The sequence below is a fragment of the Equus quagga genome, chromosome 10 (assembly GCF_021613505.1).
Source record: "Equus quagga isolate Etosha38 chromosome 10, UCLA_HA_Equagga_1.0, whole genome shotgun sequence".
In the NCBI taxonomy this organism is placed as follows: Eukaryota; Metazoa; Chordata; class Mammalia; order Perissodactyla; family Equidae; genus Equus; species Equus quagga.
This window is the reverse complement of record NC_060276.1, coordinates 41,315,360-41,331,601: the sequence shown is the minus strand read 5'-3', so window position 1 is coordinate 41,331,601 and position 16,242 is coordinate 41,315,360. Positions and strand designations below refer to the sequence as shown.

Here is a 16,242-nt window from a genome sequence, read left to right as displayed (position 1 = left end):
ATCAACTGTGTTTTTTCCCATTTGAGACGTAGAGATATGCTGTTGCCATTTTTTCCATAAATTATTCTGGGACTGGGGAGCAAGAGAAGTATTTTCTTCATATTTATCTATAACTATATAATTAGGAAGTTACACTCTTTCAATTTTGACTAACTTTGGAACTCTCAAATAACACTGACATGACAAAAGCTGCCCCTCGGTTTGGTGAATATGCTTGGAGTTTCTCCCTCAGGCTGTAACTCCCAAAGGCAAAACTCATCTTCTGAGTGAGGGAGGCTTGAACACACCCAAGATCTAAACTTTTTCTCTGCTTTATCTTTTTATGAGGTAGAGAAAGCCAAAACTTCAGTTTATGTGGTTCTTTAGGAATGAAATCATGGACCCAAATTGCTAGATGCAGAAAATGCCAAATAACCATAAAAAAGGACAAAATTAAGATTTTTCTAAGGCTAAATCCAATATTCCAAAATTGGTTGTAATGTGAATTTTAGTTATTTTCCAACAAGAAACTAATTTTTCATTCCCCCGTTACTTCTTGGGTCTATCATGTGAGAACCATTTATATAATCTAAGAAGTCAAGTTTTTGATATTTTTAACTGTTGCACTAAATACAGTGGTACCGTAATTATTGCTTACTTTGTGTCATAATTTACTAGAAGAGTTAATGTATTGAACCTATGAATGTTCACCATCGTTTTTCTCCACTAGAAACTCCTTGTCCCAGGACTGACTTTCTTTCAAGGGGAGAGCATTTTTTCCTTCAGTATTAGCTTTTTTCAGTTTTGACCTGTCAAACTTCTCCACTTCAGACAAGTCTGGCTTATCACTAATCTTGACTAAAAGAAAGACTGAAAAAAAATTTTTTTTAACTTAACTGGCAGAATAGTTGACATACTAAGGGATCATAGGCAAAAATTCTCACATTTAATAACAATGTGTATTTTACCTGCTGATTTTCATCAAGAAAACAGTACACATATTAGAAAAGTTATGTTTTTATTAGAATACTTTGAATTCCACATCATTACCCCATTTCTGATAGGTAGTAAAAGCCATTGAATTAGGATGCACTAGAAACCAAGATGCTCCAAAACCCAGTCAATATGTCCGATTCTTTTAAAATCACAGCAAAAGTCAAATGAAGGTGATAGAAGCACAAGAACAGATAGAGATAGGCAAAAAAACAAGGACTGGGTTGGAGCAGCTAATGAATTTGTAACAGTAGATAGCATTATTTGAGCACCTTCACGTTGTATTCAACTACTTTTTGGAAGCATTTTTCTTGGGGGGGGGGGGGGGTTGGGAGCAGCACACAAAAAAGGGTGGCATAAGTTGTACTACTTTCTTTGCATTTCATGAGCCGAAAGACAGTAGATCAAGGAGCTACAATAGGAGAGAGAAGGATTTAATCTGGTATTAGCTCCCATGGCACTTACAGGTTTGTAAACGCTGTTAAGATGGCACAGCTAATTAGTATCAGACCAAGGACTTCAGCAGAAAGGGATAAACCAAATAGAGTTTGAGTTTTATTTCACCATGCTTTCTCTGCAAGGGGAGAGGATAGAAGATGAGGAGCCCTATGACCATTTCCGGGTTTGTCCAGAGGAGCCAATAGGAGACCCAAGAGATTGGAAAGCAGGGCTCTCACGCGCGCGCCTGGCCCCACCCTGGCGGGCTAAGACACTTCTAGCGCTCAGAGTAAAACAGAGGCCCCCTAAAGCAGCCAGAAGTCCCCAATATGCTCCCCTTCCGTCGAGGTCACCCTAAAACCCTCCTCTGACAAGAGATCGGACGCCGACCTCCAGAGGTGGGGAAACCGTGTCTAATAAACAAACAATAACACGGTTGGGCGCAGAGGCCGGTTTTCTTAACGTTGTAAAATAAGCATCATCGTTGACCGGCGCGCAGCTTAACCTATCGGTCCGGGGGGAGAGCGCGCAGGGCAGCCCCAGAGGGCCCACTCCGGGCGGCTGCCCCACTCCTCATCCTCGCAGCCTCGGACCAGCAGCCACCGCCGACGGGCCGCTCCGGGGGCCGCGCCCTCGGGCCTTCCGGGGACCGACCCGGGAGCCCCGGCATGGCGCGCAGAAGGCGGCGCCCCGCAGACAAAGGGGCCGACTGGCCAGGAGGCGCCTCTACGAAACGCCAGTCCCCACCCGGCCCTTCCAGTTCCTGAAGGCGCGACACCCCCGCCCCGCGGCCGCCGCGCCCTCCCGTCCCCACAGTCCTCTGGCTCGGGCGGCGCCGCCTGTCCTCACCCGAAAGCCTGAAGACGCGTGACAGGCAGACGGCCGGGCTGAGAAAGCTCTGCACACTGGACGAGTTCGCTTTCCCGCGCGGTGCCTCTAGGGCTCCGCCGCGCAGCAGGGCCCCCCCCCCCCGGGCCCCGCCCCAGCCCCTCCGATTGGCCGAGGGGCCTCAGGCCCGCCTCCTCGCCCTCCCTCCGTTGTAGCCTTGCCGGCCCGAGTCACAGTCTCCCTCTATTCGGGAAGTCAATGGCTGCGGCAGGGTCTTGATGACGTCACACCAGACCCGCCTCCCCAAGACTCCATCCCAGCCGTCCCTGATTCGCCGAGGGATCCATCTGCAGCATGTCTCCCCTGCCAAAGTAAATTTGTCTCACACAGAGAGAGCCCTTGTAAAGTAGTGTTTGGCCGCTAGGTTTGTAACTGGATTCTTTCACAGCAGTGTAACCTTGGGAAACTACCTCAACTTTCTTCATCTGTAACATGGGGACATTAATGAAGTACCTAATTCATAGGATAATTATAAGGATTAAAGGAATTTATGAATGACACTTAAAATAGTGCCTGGTGTGTTAGCTATTATTATTCTCTTAACTGTTTCTTCATCTCAACTGGACCTCTTTGAGAGGACTATCTAAACTTGACTCTGGCTACCATTTTTAATGTTAATTTTTGTGTGTATTGGGTTATCCAAAGCAACTCAGGAGTTCTGTGTTGGAAAGAATTTAAGATGGGCTTAGATTAAGAATTTAGACTGAGGGGGCCAGCCCTGTGGTGTAGTGGTTAAGTTCACACACTCTGCTTCAGCAGCCCTGGGTTTGTGGATTCAGATCCCAGGCACGGACTTATAAACTGCTCATTAAGCCATGCTGTGGTGGTGTCCTACATACAAAGTAGAGGAAGACTGGCACAGATATTAGCTCAGGGACAACCTTCCTCAAATAAAAAAGAAGAAGATGGACAACAGATGTTAGCTCAGGATCAATCTTCCTCATCAAAAAAAAAAAAGAATTTAGACTGAGGACAAATAAGAATTTTCATTAAAACTACAACTAAAATTCATAGAACATTGGATTTCATTCCTTACACTAGGCTGAGGTGAGGAGGGTTAGTGAATTTTTATCATTACATTTTAATCTTTAAATGATAAATGATAACATTTTATCAGCTAGAAACATTTCACCAATATCGTGAACCTAGGTTAAAAATGCCAAAGGCACACTCCTTTAAAGATGCTTTACTCCATGGATTAAGTACAGATGGTCCCTGACTTACAATGGGTCAAGTTTTTGACTATACAATGGTGTGAAAGCAATACACATTCAGTAGAAACCATACTTTGAATTTTGAAATTTGATCTTTTCCCAGGCTAGCAATATCCAGTATGATACTCTCTCATGATGGTGGACAGTGGCAGTGAGCTACAGTTCACAGCCATGTGATCACGAGGGTAAACAACCGATACACTTACAGCCAGTCTGTATCCATACAACCATTCTGTTTTTCACTTTCAATATAGTATTCAATAAATTACATGAGATATTCAACACTTTTTTATAAAATAGGCTTTGCGTTGGATGATTTTGCCTAACGTAGGCTAATATAAATGTTCTGAGCACGTTGAAGATAGACTTGGCTAAGCTATGATGTGCAGTAGGTTAGGTGTATTAAATGCATTTTCGACTTGTGATATTTCCATCTTAAGATGGGTTTATTGTAACATAACTCCATCATAAGTCTAGGGAGATCTGTACAACTTAGGGCTTTGATGAATACTGAAGGCATAAATGAATACCTTGAAATGAATTTCTAAAGGACAGATTAAGGTTTTATTTACTGCTAATATCATTAAAAAGCTTAATCTCTTAATAAAACTTCATTCACTTTAAATAAAGAAATTTTAGAACCCAAAGTCACCTTTGAGATAATTATTTACTCACTTAATAGGCAAGGACTTGTTGCTAATTAGGTCAGAGGTATAAGCAAGTTCTGAACTAGCCCATGGAATTTTCTCAAATGTTCTTAGGCTTTCAGCTTTTCCCTCCATCAAGTGAGTTTTCTGAATGGATTTTTTAAATTTGCTGAAAATTCCTGCTAAGCACACTCTGAACAAAGGGAGACTTAGTGAACAGGAAAACAAAGGAAAAATAAAGGAAGATTATTTCTAAATTACCATCATTGGACCAGCTTGGAAATGCCCTCCTGCAGCAACATAGCTTATGAAATTCATGTAGGATTCAACTTCAAAGCAAGTTGTGGTCAGCGTTAAGTGATAATGAAAGATCCAGCTTGTATAGATGATCCACCATCCCACAGCTCTTTTAGACTGAAAACTGTTTACAGTGGAAGAAACAGGATAAAATTACTGTATAGGCTAGTAAACACTGTAGCAATTGTACTCCCGGACTTGGACATTTTACTCTGTGATTTATAAATCAGGATTTTCATCTTCTTAAAAGTATTTTTAAATTCCAAAAATGGTGTGAAATATCAGGGAGAGAAAGGAAGAGAACCAACATTTTTTTAAAGTTCTTATTGTGGGTAGTAATTTCCATATGTTCTCATATGAAGCCTCATGACAACTATGGAAGTTAGGTTTCATAATTAACTAAAGTCTTAGGATTAATACTTCATGAAACTGTTTTACATACTTCGATCTGACTCCAAAATTCTTGGCCAATATTATTAGACTCATGCTGCAGATGAAAATTCAGGATGAATGCAGTATTTCTATAAGGGTTTAGGTACCTGTTTAGGTATCTGCCTTGTGCATGCTTTTGTAAGCTCCACCAACAGTAGAAATCACATCATATTCATCTTGATGTCTATCACTAAGCATTATCCCCTGAAACATAAATGTGCTTGTAATAGGTCTGTTGACAGAACTAGTGGCATCAAAGGAAAGCTTTAGGTCTGGAGTAACCAGAAATATTCTGACATTATGATATGATTATATAACTATAAGCCCTATCAGGCTTTCAAAAACTGGATTTTCAAAACTCATACCAAGTTAAGTAAAAGTTAATATACTGTACCATCTCAGCACTTAGTAGGTGCAAAATAAGTGCTAGTTTCTTTATGGTGGGTGTTTTACACTTAAAACACATCTCAATCTAGATAAGATAAATTTCAAATACTCAATACCCACATGTGACCAGCGGCTACCTTATTGGATAGTGTAGTTCATATTATTTGGTGCATATTAAATTGTTCACAACATTTTTATTAATAAAATTCAGAAAATAAGAATTTACATATGATGTCCCAGAAATGTTTCTGCAAGTGTGGAGGTTTGTAAATTATATAAAGTTTAAATAGTGGGATATTTTTCAAGTATAATTGATATCATGAAATTGAAATACAACAAACTTTTAAAATTTATAAGGCAAATAAAAACATAAAGAAGCCAATCATGATTACTCCCCTACTCAGCAATATCTGCAATTTTCTACATCTTTATTCCTAAACACACGCACACAAATATAGTAGTATGTCTTGCCTATCCTATGTAAGCCTGGAAGGCACGAGAGGAAAAGAGATCTACCCAATGCTCTATAAAAAGGGATAGGTCTAGCTTTCATTCCAGTGCTCTCTCTATAAGACTCACATTTATTATTTATTCTGCTGAATACTTTTCTTAATCATCCTCTAGAGAAATAAAGACATTATTTTGCTTGACATTGCCAATGTTCTTCATAGGGTCAAAGAATGGGAAAAAGCCAACGAAAACACCAACGAAATGCAAAAGAAAGAGGAGAGATTTGTTTCCAAGGTCCGAGATGGTCACCATCACTCTAACTCTTCTTCCCCAAAAGCTGTTGTCCTTGAACTTGTGCAACAACAACCTGTACCAGCTGGATGGCCTGTCTGAAATTACACGGAAGGCCCCCACAGTCAAGATCCTGAACCTCTCCAAAAATGAGGTGGGAAGAGGGAGCTAATCAAAGTTGGTTGAGAGTGGGTGGTGATGCTCATCAGAGTGATGACAGGAGGCAGGTGAAGGTACCTGTGGGGGAGGGTGGAGGCTGGGGGTGCAGGGGCCCAAATGTCTCTCTTTCCCTGAGAATCCTTTTCCAGTTTCCTCCCCATATGTCTCAGCTGAAGTCAGCACAGGAGTTGGGCAAGATGAAAGGGCTGAAACGTGAAGAGCTGTGGCTGGAAGGAAACCCCTTGTGTGACACCTTTTGGGACCAGTCCACCTACATAAGGTCGGTGTGAACCCCTGTCACCCTTCTTGGGGACTTTCACGCATGGGAGCCTGAACAACCCCTGACAATGCCCCTCTGCAGTAAGCGGCAGCCCAGGTCCTCTGGGAGGACCACAGGCCCTGCCTTCTCTTTTCTGTGTCCCTCATCTGTGCTTAGAGGGCTACTTTCCTTCCTCTGACCAGCTCACCTCTTCAGGTGCTCTGGGCTCTGTTTCCAGACTCTGCACCTAGCTTGCTCTAGCGTGCTGTCACAAGAGTGTGTTCCAGGTGGCAGGGCTCCCCCTACTCACCAGGACCAGGAGTGACCAGCCTTGAGCCAGATGCTGGTGCCCTGGACTGAGAGGGGCCCTCCGGACCAAGGTCTCATGCTGAGACAGGCCTTCTTGCTTCTGAGCCAATATGGAGTTTCCCTCTCCTGCCCTGAGAGGGATCCTCTTTCCCTTGGTTCAAATGGGTCTCCCCTCCAATCCCAGGCTGCCATGGGAGCTTTCTTGCCCCATGCTGAAGTCCGAGGAACTGGGTGGCTGTCATCATGACATCCGTTCCTCTGGCACAATGCCAGGAGCTGGGCACTCCTTGGGAGAAAGCTGGGTTCCCTGAGTCAAGGGGCCAGAAGTGAGCTACTGCCACTGGGAGGGCTTCCTGAGGCAGGAGTGGAAGGCAGAGGGCAGAGATGGCTGAGGAGAGAGAAGGAAAGGCCTCTCGCGGGCACTGCCCCTCCCTCCATCCACATGTCACATCATCCTGCTTGGACCTTCAGAGTATCCCTGGATCATCCAAGATGGGTGTGATTCCTCAGACAAGGACTCGACTAAGACAGGCACAGGTGCACAGGGGCCATCAGGAGAGAAGTTGGTGGTCATAGAGGGGGCCATAGACCCTCAACCTCATGCTGAGCTGGGGCCTGACCATTTACTCTTTCTAAGGAAGGTCTCCTGCCCCTGTGGCTGCTCCATTTCCCATTCCCAGCTCAGACTGAGCTCACACAGGTTACAAAGTGTCAACCAGCATCCAGTGGGCCCCCAGCCCAACAACTGCATGTTTTCCACTCCTACCTCAGATCCAGGGCCAGCCAGAGCGGATGAAGGAATGGGCTGCAGCAGGGAAGTCATTGCCCCTTTCTTCTCTCTTCTTCCCGGACCCCCACCAGCAGGGCAGAGCTTCTTTCTCTTCCCTTTGGTTTGCTTCCTGTCTCTCTCCCTTGTCTCTACTCCCCTATGTCTCTCTCATCTCTGTCCTCCTACCTTCACTCCCTCTCTGTCCTCATCCCTTCCTTTTCCCTCCCTGCCTCCTAAGCCCAGTGTCACTCACCTCCATGCCTCAGCATCATGGGTCGTCTCTGGGGGTGTCCTGGTCCTCGCAGAATGCTGGACCCCAGTGAGGTAGCAGAGCCCTGGGCTCCCACCCCATTCCCTCTCCGCTCTGGAGCCTTCAGTGGGGTCTTGGAGGAAGGAAGGGTGAGGAAGGAAGCCCTGGAGCCTGGGCTCCAAATGTTATGTTGTGGCACTGGAGAAGGGAGTAAGAGCAGTCTAGGTGGGGGCCACCCAGGAGGAAAAAGGAGGGGAGAAAGAGGGAGAAACAGAGTGAGAGAGGCTTCACAACTCTGAACTGTCAATCACTTCTATTTTTGGTTTCGGGCAGTGCCATCCGGGATTGTTTTCCCACATTGTTATGCCTGGTAAGTGCCTACATTCATCATTGTCTCATCTTACTATCATTGATGACCTCCACACCAGCTCTGAAGCTTTTTTGGACTTGTCTATGTTATGCTTTTGTACGTAACCCTTAGCCAATTAGAGTACATATACTTCTGACAAAAGCATGGCTGTTCTTCCTGGAAAAAAATGCCCATAAACACAAACTCATACACACACACCCCCTCACTAATTCACTCACTCCTTTACCCAAAAGTTGCATTTAATAATACAGGCTCCAGGACACTCTGTCGAAGACTCCTACTGTAGTCTTGCTGATAGAATTTCAAGGGCCATTTCACACCTGATCTCTGACCATTGTTTCCCCTGGACCTACTCATCTCCCTATTTATCCAGTGCCTGGATAACCTCCAGTGCCTTATTTAACCTCCCTGGTATGCACTGCTGACTTCCTTTTCCCTTCCCCAAGATGGCCAGGAGTTACTACCACCAAATGTAATTGACACTGAAGCCCCTGAGATAATAAAACCTTGTAAGGTGAGGACAGACCAAGCAAGATTTGGAGTATTTCAAGGGAGGCTTTGTCTACCATATAGTTTCAAGGTGTCTTTTGATTTCAGGAAAGCTGTAAAGGATCTGAGACCCTAAAGAATCTAGTCCTTCAATTCCTGCTTCAGTAAGTACCCCTGGGAATATGAGGCAGATGAGGGTCAGGACAGGACAGATCACCAAAGCACAGATCTGCTCATGGGTTGAGGGGAGCTTTCAAGACCCGTTGCAGGCCAAAACTACAGAGATAGTCTGTTCCCTTTGCCCCACCACAGGTATTACTTCATCTACGACTCTGGTGACCAACAGGGCCTTTTTGGTGCTTACCACGATGAGGCCTGCTTCTCCCTGAGCATTCTCTTCAACCTCAAGGACACAGCCACGTGAGTATCACAGCTGAGACTCTGCTCCATGGCCATGTGCCTGCCCAGCAAATACAGGCCAGCTCCTGGAAATACCACACAGGACGGACCACCAGCTCCTGTTCCTCTTTCTCTCCTAGAAGCAGCTTGTGAGAGTACTTCCAAGAATATAAAGAACCTCAAAGATCTTGGTAAATTCGTGATGCAAGATGATAAGCATGGGAAAGGGGTGAGAAGAGGTCAATCTAGGGATCAAGGGCCAGCCCTTCCCTTTTTCTCCTGCCACAGACCTGCAGGTTCAGCTGCTGAAGTATACAAAGTATAACATTGTAGACTCCCTCAATATGTTGCCTAAAACTCAGCATGACTTTAACTCCTATGTGATAGACCTGTGTATTCAGACAGTTCGCACCTGCTTCCTCCCTCAGGCAAACCAAGAAAGTGAAGAGGTCAGCAGGAGGTTTAGAAGGATACTGAGAACTCTAGTAACTCTTCTCCCCTTTCGGGAAAGGATACTCTGTTTTTCGGTCAATGGGGGTCTCTAGGAGGGTAAGTGTCTGTGAGTCCCTTCCCCAGGTCCCGCAGTACTCCTGTCTTCTGGTTGGCTCCCTCCCAAACCCTCCCATCTTCCCAGGTTGCTTCCTTTCCTTCCCTTCCCTTCCCTTCCTTTTTGATTCCCTTTGTGTTCTCCCATCCCCTCAAACTATGCTGGTCTGATGTACAGTCATGTCTTTCTGTCCCAAAACAGCTCATATGTTAGGGACACAGGCTGTGAAGTTTTATAGCTCTCATCTCAGTTTCATATTCTATGACCTTGGGCCCATTATCTAATCTTTTAGTTTCCTAATTTGTAAAATGGGCTGGTAATACCGTTCTCTTGGGCTGCTTTAAAAAATTAATCAAGTGAACATGTATGTGCCAGAGGACCTGACACATGTTAGGGATCTGGAAGCCAGACAAGGAAAAATTTTTACTGGAAGTCAGGAGTGGGTTTCAAGGACTGAAAGGGCATTAATAGGGATAATCAACTCCCAGTGATAGGACCCCTAACGTGTCATCTTTTAAAGCAGCCCAAGAGAAATGACGTATTTCTCTGAATCTGTGGGTTGTCTTTTCTCTTTATTGTTAGTGCTTTTGGCATCATATATCAGAAACAGTTGCTGAGAGGGAGAGAGAGCCAGCCTGTCTGCCCAGTGCCTTTCTCAGGGAGCTGAAACTGGGTGCTCAAGGTCCGTGTGTTTGAGGGGGTTCAGTCGTTTATTTTCACTTCCAAACAACAATAGCACGTATGTCACATTCTGGTGAGTTATGTAGGACCTTTCTCATCTACTAGCAATTAATAGTTCAGAATTGCAGGCAAGACTTGAAAGAGACACTTACACAATTTATTTTCCACACTTCTGTGATGTTTGCACTTTAGAAGGCAAAGAGGCATAGTTTTTGAAATTAAAATAACAGCAGTACCAAATTTCAACTTACAATCCTATAAATGATGACATAAATGAGGTGCCACCTGTAAACAAATTATGCTTCTATTTTTGGGTCTCACACACAGTATTTCCTACCACTTACCACTTTGCTGTTCTTTATGTATATTTACATGAGGGATCCATATATTGGCATGCACATGTCTTAAAAATATGAACTAAGGGGATAATTGCCATTACATAAGGAATAATTCCACGTTATTCCATGTAGTGCCTCAGTGATCAAAGTCTAGTCTCGGCCTTCTCACCTAGAGTACAGAGACCGCAGTGCACACTTCTCAACTGCACCCTGAGGAATAGAGGCAGTCTCACGCATTAGCGAACAGTCGCAGTATCTGGCTCAACCCAGGCTCTCCGAGCTGTCTGAGTTCCCTCATGGGCAGGGGCATTGGAAACCATTGCATGGCCCCTCTACTTCGTCTCTTTACATCCTCAGGCTTCCACATCCTCAGACTCCTTCCCTAGCCAGTTCAGATGTCATGGTCTTCCAATTCTCTCAATTCCCTTTGGTCCCAGGCTCCTGGGAAAATGCGAATCCGGAAGTCTTCCTCTTACACGTCTGTATGCCCAAGGTTACACAGTTTCTAAGTAGCAGAACTGGGATATGAAACCAGACACTGAGGCCCCAGAGCCTGAGCATGGAATGACTGCATTTAACCACTAGTTCTTACTTTAATCTTCAAGGCAACATGTTGCATGAGCATTAGTGTGATTTTCATTTGAAAGAAGAGAAAAACTGGCTCAGAGGAGTTAAATAGTTAATAAAACTCAGGATTTTGGTAAGTAGTCACTTCCCCTGTGCCACTCTCAACTCTAACACAGATTCACATTCAATATTAAAACTATAGTTAAAGCTGAAGTCAGCACAGGGCAAGTGACTCAACCACGTTTCTGTGGTCAGGGATGGGTCTGCTCTTAGGACACACCTTTCCTTACTCTGATCTTCACTTCCTCTGTATTGTCTCTTCACTCCTGGACACATCTCTTCACTCCTGGACACAATAGGAAAACTTCTGCTTTGATTTTCGACTATAGGGTGAAGTAGCAGAGAGAGGAAAGAACATAGAATGAAATGAAGGTTTCCAGATAGACAGATTTTGCCAAGATTAATTCTGTTCCCGTGGTTTTTCACGTTTCATTTAATTATTAATGCTGCCACACTAACCTCCTATCCCTTCATCCCTCTAATTTTCTCCCATTTTCAGGCCTTCTGGCATCTTCTTTCCCTTCCAAACTTGACTGCAAGCTCCATATTTTCATGCATACTCTAGGCAAAATTCCCAACTTCCTTGAAATGTCTGCAGGGTCACTAAATTTTCTTCATGGCATGCCCTGGGCAATCAGAGTGTGATAAGTGAACACTGGCGCTGGTTCAATTTTTCCTACAGTGAATTGCTTTGAGTTTAATTGGAAATATTAAAGTTCAAAAGATATGTCCTATCCCCACCAAAAACCAACCAGAAATTAATAGCAAGTGAAAAATTGGAAAAAAATATTTGCAACATGTTTTAGTGACAGAAGATTAATGTGCTTGACATATAAATAATTTTGACTGCAAGAGTGATGTCTGTAGCCAGGCGTTATATATTTCAAATAAATATTACCAACACTAACTCAAACATACAAAAATTTTAAAAGTATATGTAAAAATTGAGATAAATGAAAACAAGTTCAGAAAAATATGTATAATGAAATCCAACTAATGAATAAGAATACTTATTTACACATTAACATGCACATATAATATTAAACACACACAACTATATCTGTGGGATATAAACTAAACTCTTGAGTGAACATCTTGGCAATGTGAGGGATACTAGTACTGATGGAACTTCTCTGTATCTTTACTATATCAATGTCAACATACTGCTTGTGATAACGTACTAAAGTTCTGCGAGATATTACCATTGGGGCAAACTGGGTAAAGGGTATAAGACATGTCTCTGCATTATTAATTACAACTACATGTAAATTTACAATTAGCTTAATACAAAATGTTTAATTTAAAAAAGTGAAAGGAAAATAAACATGTTTTTACATTTTTAAAAAAACACAGAGTGAACATCTTGTGGTGGGAATGGGATGAGAGAGAGATAAATGATGATTTTCTTTTATGAATACCTATTTATTGCATGAGGGGTTATATCTGGAACAAATATATGAATTTTGAAATCAGAAAAAGTAAAAGAGATTATATTTTGACAATCCTGGATACTCCTGCTTGGAAATCACATTCCTAAAATGATTTTAGCTATGTATTTGTTAATTAAAAAAAATATGGCAATAAGCTTATCCAGACTATATATCTGTATATATGAATTATATATATATATCCTTGTATATAATACTATATACACCTTTAACATTATAGAAGATGTCCTAAGTAACCAGTACTTTCCATAGATGACTTTTTTCCTTACTACGACCTGTTAATCAGGTATTGTATTTAATTGCTCCCTCATTAACAATAAATCCATTCCTTTGTATTTATTGCATATTTTTGAATTTATTATGTTACAAATATACATACGTACATTTCATCTTTCTTGGACAGATTCCTAGGAGTGGCATTGTAGGGTCATACGATAAATTTATATTTCACTTTTCATTTATCTTTTCAATACTTTTATTTTTAAATATATAAATAATTTAATAAAAGTGGTATCTATTGTTTTACTTTGGATTTTTGAAAAGTTTCTAACAAGGTTAAGGTTTTTCTCATTTGTTAACTTGTAATAATTTCTCTTTAGTAAATTGTCTATTCACATCCTTTGTCTAGTGCAGACTTCATATTTTTAATTATCAATCTATACTAGCTCTTTATTCTGACTACTTTTATATTGTTTTCCCAGTTTATTTTCCTTTATTTTTTGAGGAAGATTAGCCCTGAGCTAACTGCTGCCAATCCTCCTATTTTTGTTGAGGAAGACTGGCCCTGAGCTAACATCTGTGCCCATCTTCCTCTCCTTTATACGTGGGATGCCTAGCACGGCATGGCTTTTTGCCAAGTGGTGCCATGTCTGCACCCAGGATCTGAACCGCTGAACTGCGGGCCACCGAGGAACAGAACGTGCGAACTTAACCACTGTGCCACTGCACCAGCCCCTGTTATTTCCCTTTTAAATTTGCTTTTATTTTTGATGTACCAGAAAGTAAGAATTTTAAGAAATAGTAATCTTTGCCTTTGTGGATTTTTTCACTTTTTTCAATCTTAAAAATTTTTCATCCCTCTAGATATTTAATACATATTCACTGTTATTTAATTCTACAATTTTATCATTTAAATTTAACTCTTAAATTCACTTGGTATGTGTTTTGTGAAATGTCATGAGCAAAGGATTATAAGCAACAGTCCTACCGCCTCAAAATAATCAATTGCCCAAAATCTTTTACTGAATAGTTATGTATCTTAATATTTGAATAAATATTTTCCCATTTCAAAACTCACTGCAAAGCTACATTAATCAAGACTGTTGGTACCAGCATAAGAATAGACATATAGATCAATGAAATAGAATTGAGAATTCAGAAAAAAATCTATACATTTATGGTTATTTGATATGAGAGAGGAGTGCCAAGACAACACAATGAGGGAAATCATTGTCTTTTCTTCAAGTGGTGCAGGGACAACAGGATATCCACATGCAAAAGAATGAAGTTGGACCTCTGCTTCACATCATATATAAAACTTAACTCAAAATGATCAAAGTTCCAAATATAAGAGCTAAAACTATAAAACTCTTGGAAGAAAACATAGGATCCTCTCTTCAATATTTCTGCACAGTTTTCCTAAGGTAGAGTTCTGATCTCGTTATCTGAACACTCTGAGGCAGTCCCCTTCCTACCAACAGAAGTACAAACTCCTTGCCTTGCAACTTTTTGGTGTCTTGAACCCTTTCTCTATTCTATATGTAAACTATATGTAAAATATAGTGAAAGTGAAAGTTAAATTTTGCCTTAACTTGTCCAAGCAGTATTGTGTTGTGATACAACTCACTAAGTTGATAAAAGGAGTTGAGGCAACAAAGGAGGAAAAATGCCTCAGTGAATAATTTCTGGTAGGATACAGAGATGAAACAAATGAAAGTATAGAGCTAGCACTAACACATGAGGAAAGTGCTCATGTGGTTAAGAATGTGACTCCAGGGGAGCCCCCACCCATGCACATGGCTCCATGAAGCAGGAGGAGAGAGAGCTTGAGAGGTTTTGACTGCCCTGGCTGCAGCTGGGCCAGGAAAAAAGGTGCAGGAAGAAGGAATAGAATTGGAAGGAAGAAAATTCATTTCAGAGACAAAATAGCTCCCCTCAGTTGTAGCTGTTCCCCTGGCAATACAAACTTTCCGATTGCAGGCTCTGCAGCATTCCAGACCTTGAGCACTGAATCGGGATGGGAAAAAGACATCGTGTTTCTCCACTCAAGCCCAAGTTGGCAGAATGCTGTTGTGGGGTCAAGAAGCTTAAATTACCTGGAAATGGAACACACAGTCACAGGAACCAGTCCACAACTGTCCCCAGCTCTAGTTCAGGACATTTTCAAAACCACAAGCACGTGGGTGGCAGCAGTGGTCAGGAGAATGTGTTGGACTTAACTCTGGGATCCAGAAATTCCCCCTATAACACAAATGAATCCCTCGTCAGGAGCACTGAGCCCTCTCCTCGGGCCCAATGGAACTACCAACAACACCAAAAATTTGGTGGTGACTGCAGAGATGTGCTGCTACTGCTTTGACATCTTCTATTGTCACCTTTATGGCTTCCCACAGTCACAACTTCCTAGATTCACCAGTGATCCCTATCTGCCTTTGGTGACATGGAAGACAGGGTAAGACAAGAAGTTTTCTGGCTATACTAGGACCTTCTCAGCCATAAATCTTTATTCAGGACTCAGGGAATATATGTTAACCAGTGCACTTAAGGACAGTTGATCTCCCCCTTGACCTGAGAGGAGCTGCCTAAACTTTTCTGCTCTATCTCCTTACTAACTTCGAAGACGCCAGTGATTACTTGAACTGGGAGGTAGGGGTCCATGGGATTTGAACTGAATTCATCAATGAAAAAGGCATCAAACATAAAGTTACATATTTACCTGAGGTTGCTAAGGAAAAACTTTGATCAGATTCAGACAATAGACTCCTTGCTCTGGAAAGGTAGCTTTAAGGCTTCAATTACCAGTGAATTCAGAAAAACCATCAAACTCACCAGGTACCGAAGTGAGGTGACAATCAGTTATGCAGAATATATTGCTTCTCGACAGCATTGTTTCCAGAATGGCATGCCTCGTGTCATGCCCCACCCCTATACAATCACTAGTCTTGACACATGGGCTGCAGGACCAGTCCCACCCCACTGTGGCCACCAATGGCTATGACATCATTGGAGCAGATGCTTCCTCTTCCTGGTCCAGTTATTTTTATTACCGTACCATTTTATGACTTCTGTTGCCAAGTTGGCCTCCAGCTGACTAAGGTGGGGCAGGGTTATATTGAATGAAACAGAACTCGAGGGGCCCAAGCCTTATCTCAGCCTTTCCTCAATATGGAGTTCCATTGGATTGGGCCTCCTCCATGACTAGTGAGAATTACTGCGTGGGATCAGAAGATCCCTAGCGTGCAGGTGCCACGGGTGATTTGCTGCCTGTGTGTCTGCCATACAATGGAAGCTGGAATCTAAGACATATAAAAGCTTACACCATATACATTCCTACAGCCTCCCCAGATCAAGTAGGTATATTC

The 16,242-nt window shown here is 42.5% G+C and overlaps 2 pseudogenes; both read left to right on the top strand.

Annotated features, from left to right (window-relative positions):
* The first annotated feature begins 6,026 nt into the window (after positions 1 to 6,026).
* Positions 6,027 to 15,099, top strand: LOC124245433 (nuclear RNA export factor 5-like; annotated as a pseudogene).
* Positions 15,100 to 15,132: 33 nt separating this feature from the next.
* LOC124245432 (AMMECR1-like protein) lies at positions 15,133 to 15,878 on the top strand (annotated as a pseudogene).
* Positions 15,879 to 16,242: the final 364 nt, after the last annotated feature.